The sequence below is a fragment of the Sinocyclocheilus rhinocerous genome, unplaced genomic scaffold (assembly GCF_001515625.1).
Source record: "Sinocyclocheilus rhinocerous isolate Xijiao unplaced genomic scaffold, SAMN03320098_v1.1 scaffold304, whole genome shotgun sequence".
NCBI lineage: Eukaryota > Metazoa > Chordata > Actinopteri > Cypriniformes > Cyprinidae > Sinocyclocheilus > Sinocyclocheilus rhinocerous.
In genome coordinates this window covers 963550-969757 of record NW_015659941.1, presented here as the reverse complement: position 1 = coordinate 969757, position 6208 = coordinate 963550, and the positions used below count along the sequence as shown (strand labels likewise).

Genomic DNA, 6208 nt, shown 5'->3' with positions numbered 1-6208 from the left:
CAGAACTCGCTCTGACTCCTCTACATTCAATCCTTCTATCCACTCCTGTATTTTGGAGATTACTTTCCACTCCTCAGTTACTCTCATCATCACCCTTCGAAGAAGCAAACTGACCAATTAGGAACATCGTTTCCTATCTACATCTTCTGTCCATACTCCTTCTGAGTTCTTTCGAATCTATTTCCGAATATGTCTGGGCAAGCACTTCCTAAAGATCCGCTCTTCCTTACAGAAACCGGAAACTGGCCACAAGATTCAGCAACATCAGCAACCAGATGTGGAGTCTCCGATGAGACTATTAGAACCCTTGGCCGCTGGTCATCTCGAGCATACTACGCCTACATCCGCAAAAATATCAAGATCTCCGTCAAGCCCAAGCTTACCTCAGCTCTTCCAAACTTAGGGAGTCCTAATCGTCTGGCCTCAATATACAAACGAGATGATACCCCCATCCCGAGTCTCTCCGGGCCATCAATTCCAGACGCCCAGATCAACCTGACCATCATCCTATCCCCTTTACCTTTTCATCCTCTTCCAACTCATCCCTAACATTCTGAACAATAAACTATTCGGTAACACTTTATTTCGATAGTCCACTTTAGACATTCTATTAACAGTAAGTAACTTTGCAACTACATGTCAACTAGCAGTTAGTCGAGTATTAGTAGACTGTCTGCTTAACACTTAAGACTATCTTCTAACACTTTCTTTGTCAACTTATTCTACTAACCCTAAACCTACCCTAACAGTCTACTCTGAGAGTTAGTAGACATGTAGTTGCAAATTAATGAGAATTAGTTGCCATGTAGTTGACATGTAGTTACAAAGTTACTTATAGTTAATAGAATGTCTAAAGTGGACTATCGAAATAAAGTGTAACCAACTATTCATTTACATATTTGGTTGTGGTGTGGTCCTTGCTCGTGAATGCTATATTATCAGCAAATCTTCGATTCGTTTTTTTAGTCAACTTGTTTTCTTTGAATTAGCACTGGTTTTATAATATGCCCCATTGATCTGAGTTTATGCATCTCAGTTTTTGAGTGAAAAAATGCATTATTTGTGGATAATCTTAGATCAATGAGGCATACAATCAGTCAGCTTTAAAAAGAAACATAATCTGTGCTAACTAAAAGAAAAAACATTGATAGAAAGAGTAAATCCAATATTTGGTAATAATATAGCATAATAAGAGGTTAACAAGCAATTTTTTAGTAGACTGGCAATTTTTGGCCAGGAACACCGCAAGTGTAACGAAGTAGGGAAAAAATTTATAAAACGTACTGTATAATAATTATCCACAGGGTTGTTGTTATACCCATGTGTGAGTGAAGTCAATAGGTTTTAGTGCAATGCGAGAATATTAACTAGCCTTTTTGGGGAAAAGAAAAACCTCTCCAGGCCAAAATGACCAGAACATAACATGAGGGTTAAGTTATTATTATTATTATTTTGAATATATTAATATTTAATGAATACAATTATACATTATGCATTATTTCCTCTTTTATATACAGGAATTTAGCCATTTATACTAATTGACTAAATTCATGTATTTTTAATGGATTTAATGGATGGGTTGTTTTATGTAGGCCATTTACCTATACAGAGTTTTAAGATTTGTTCAAATTTCTCCCACAGAATCTGAAAATCTTCCACAGGATGATTCCATTTCCAAGGGTAAAAGATACATTTACTTGATGGATATGCCATAGACTACCACCGTTTTTAAATAAAGATAATTATATTTTCTATAACCTAAACCAAACCATAAAATATTTAGCATTTTTAGAATTTAAAAAAGTTCTTTTTTTTTTTTTTTACAAATAAGTAAACATATGAGGAGCAATCCCTCATTCACTAAAACCATCTTGCAAATCAAGTATAAAATTATAGCTGAACTCAATATGCATGGTAAAATATGCAAGTATTAAAAGTGTGACTTTTTAAAATTGCCTCAAACTGATCAGCCTGATCATCACTCTGTGTAACTTAAAACCTTTATTTCTTTATTTTCCTTCTGCTCATAGACATTTGCCAGCTCAAACTCGACGCAGGAACTTGCTCAAACTTTTCAGTGAAATGGTACTACGACGTCAGCAGTGGCCAATGTGTCCGGTTCTGGTACGGAGGCTGTGACGGGAACAGCAACAGATTCAACACTCAGAAGGACTGTGAGATTCGCTGTCTCAGGGCCAGAAAAGTATCTCCAAACATCTAAACTGTGATATCTATTGAATTTACAAAGAATTCAGAATCCATTTATGTACTTTTGGCAGCTTCTGCTTTCATGATCATATTCTCATCACGACTGTCAAAGGGCAGACCTAGAAGCGGTTTTAGCTAAATGTAAATGTATATTTATCTAAATTTGAGTGTAGGAAAGATTTGATTACAAGAGCAGAATTTGTTTAAAGATGAAGTTTATAATGATGCATCATTAGCATCACCAGAAAGAACTGCAAAAATAATGGTTCAGTTTTAATAATTTCAGCCATTGCTTTATTAAACGATTAGGCCCATCTGAAACTCACGCCATTGGCTGAGACAATGTTTTTGACATCTTAAACGCACGGATTACACTTCTGTTTGGTGCCATTAGTAGTGCAGAAAAACATTCTTCACCTTTAATGTAAAGTGTAGATGTTTGTTTTAATCACCTTTATAAAACCTCATTTTCACTGAATTCCTTAAGTGAATTGTCCATGTTTCTTTTTGTTTTTTTTAATGCACATTGTCATCAAGACGACTGTTAAGACACTATGAAAATAAGAATGTGTTGTACACATTTTTATTTAAGGAGCCTCACTTTTTTTCTAATAAGTGTTTCTGGAAAGCCCCTGGATATATAGTAAAATCAAAAAACAGTCTAAACCGTTAACATTTTTAGGGGATGTCAGCCACTAAACATTTAGTGATTGAGAAAAAAACAACAACATTATACTGTAGGTTAGGTATTCTGACAAAATTTTGACACATTTGATAGTTTGATCTGCTGTTGCGTGTATTTTTTAGGGTTAGGATGAATGCCAGAAGAGGGCGCTGTCTCATAAAGTGTGCTTTTTCAATGTTCAAAATGCATTCTCTCTTCCTCAGTTTAAAGGAATAGTTCACCCAAAAAGTAAAAATGTGCTTGAAATGTACTCGCCCTCAGTCCCTTGAAGTCCATTGGAGAAATGTAGCACTAAATCACTTGCTCACCAATGGATCCTCTGCATTGAAATGGTGCTGTCAGAATGAGAGTCCAAACAGCTGACAAATCCATCAAGTCATTTTTAACGAGTCTTCTATCCATAATACTTAATACTTATTCTGAATCAGGAGAGAAATGTGCAGTTTGAAGTTAAAAACATCTTGATGGATTTGTTTCTTAAAACTACTTGCTTCACAAGATGTTAACTGATGGATTGGAGTGGTGTGGATTACTTGTAGATTATTGTGATGTTTTTATCAGCTGTTTGGACTCTCATTCTGACGGCACCCATTCACTGCAGAGGACCCATTGGTGAGCAAGTAATGCAATGCTAAATTTCTCCAAATCTGTTCCCATGAAAAAACAAACTCATCTGCATCTGATGGCCTGAGGGTCAGTAAATTTTCCACAAATGTTCATCTTTGAGTGAACTATTCCTTCAATATGCAGAGACAGCTATAAGCAAAACATTTAAAGGTTGATTAACCCATTAGTGTGAGTTTAGGATGGGAATATTGATTTGTTTAATAAACTGTTATTAGTTTTGGAATTCTGTATTCAGCGTTAGGAAAGTGTGGCAGTAACAGCACAAAAGATTTTTCAATTCCATTCATCAGATTTAATGACAGTTAATGCGTACAGGATAGTGTGGTAAAAGCACACAGTAAAATTGAGAACATGTGCAATCCTGGAGGCCGGTCAGAATCCCCCGTGGTTATTATTGCTGATGTGAAGCATGTTCAGCCCTTGTTTAGAGAGGAGGATAGTCTTCCTCAGAGGTGATATTGAGAAAGCACAGGGGAATGTCCTTTAAAGAAACATGATATTAGCACTGAAGAGAAGTTCTCTGATCAGCAGTCCAGTGAATACTGAATATGTCCTATATCATTCATCTTGTCTTATAGACAACCACAAAATTCTCTCACACCATTTAAAATAATTGAAACCAGGCTTGACATCATAATGAGAACATGTAGAACTAACAGAAGCACTATTAGAATGTTTAAATTACTCAGTTCTACTACAATTCCATTTGTTAAAGAAAGAACACTATATACTAAATAATGAAATATACTCAGCCACTCTTAAGTATAATAGTATTGTAATATCTAACAGTACTGGGGAGTTATAGATGCTTTTTGTCAAATGTTTTTTTTTTTTTCAGGCCCGAATTTCATATTTATGTTTTTGAATTGCATATAATTGCCATCTATTTGGATTACACAGTTTTAACATAAACAAACTTAAAAACTTAATGTGATGCATATTTGTCAGTCATACATAAATGAAACAGGTACAATTTCTGCACTCAAAATAATCATTTATTATTAACTATTTGCATCTATTTTTTATTCAAATACTCATTTTCAAAACATATGTATTCAATTTGCTTAGAATCAGCATAAATTAGTTCATTGTGAAAATATAATTAGTAAAAAATATATAAGCATTAAAATATGGCTAGCTGTGGAACAGGCAGTTATAGTAGTTGCAAAATGCATGACTTATATTGGATTTATTGATGATACATAATCTGGTTATTGTGTATTTAAAATGCAGTCAGTCTTTTAGTACTATTACAGAAAACTGACCTGTTTCATTTATGTATGACTGACAAATATGCAAGTTTATTATTTTGTTGATGTTAAAACTATGTAATCCAAATGGACAGAAATTTTCTATGCAATTCAAAAACATGAATCTTACATTTAAACCTAAATATTTTTTGTGTAGCTCAGCTGGCTTTAATAGCTTATCCAAAAACAAGGTACTTTTTAGTAGTAGCAAGGCAGTATGAAAAACCCAACATTGTAGATTTTTATGTCACATTATCACCCACTGAGATACAGTAATAAGCAAACATGCTCTCCTTAGTCTCATTAGTTAAGATTAGAAAAAAAATAAAAGCATAAAAAATTGGGTTGAGCCCCTGAATGGCATTTTAAGTGCTTTTTTTTTTTTAATTGTACAAATATTTAGTTAAATGTTGCTTGGTTATACAAATTAGTGTATTCTGGTTTGTTGACATATTTAATGTAAATTAATCTGTTTATATTAAATCCAGTCGCTCTAATTGAGAGCATTCATTTAGTTATTCAAATTCCTAATCGTTTTGGTGGCGGAACAAGTACAGACCTGATTACACTTTTAATTAAAAAAGTGTAACTATCTTTTTCTAAATGACACCTATTTTAAATTAGGAGTGGCTTACAGTTTTAAAGTATCTCCCCCAGCACTGCTGGTTTATTATTTTATTATTATTATTTTTTTTTTCTCTCAAGTATCTCTGCAGGTGTAAACAACAACAACACAATCAGAAATAGAAATAAAAGTCTTCTCTTTATGCTGGAATGAGAGCTGTCAGTAAAATCATTCCACAACATTCTTTCATCTCTCTATCAAATCATTTCAACCAGTCTAAAATAAGCCACCTATTCTCTGGATGAACGCTTTTCTCCCTGAGAGAGAACAAGCCATTTGAATGCTTTAGAGTTTATGAAAAGGAACGCTTGATGAAGTCTTGGAAGATCCTGGTGATGTCAAATATCCATATTCAGGTTTATTAGTCAATTTTCTAACCGCTGCAAAATCCCATATTATACAGTGGGGTCCAAAGTCCAAAGTATTGAGAAAATTAGCCCATAAATTACTCACCCTCAAGTCATCCTAGGTGTATATGACTTTCTTCTTTTAGACAAATCCAGTCGGAGTTATATAAAAAATTGTCTTTGATCTTTCAAGTTGTTTAATGCCACTCAGCGGGTGTTGCATTGCTTCAGTCCAAAAGCACTTAATTAAAATGCGCCCATCCATTAAAAAAAAGTGTCTCACACGGCTCCGGAGGGTGAACAAAGGCCTCCTGTATCGAATCGACGCCTTTTTGTAAGAAAAATATCCATATTCAAAATGTAATAATCACTTTAATCTAGCTTGTGCCAACAGTTGTACACGGAAGCAGCTCCGGGAGCATGACGTATGAGTTCAGCGTTGCGCATGCGCCGGTGAGTCTCGTGA

The 6208-nt window shown here is 34.5% G+C and overlaps 1 pseudogene; it reads left to right on the top strand.

The window, feature by feature from the left end:
• LOC107724578 (collagen alpha-6(VI) chain-like) overlaps positions 1-2592 on the top strand; it is a 50542-nt pseudogene extending 47950 nt beyond the window's left edge.
• Positions 2593-6208: the final 3616 nt, after the last annotated feature.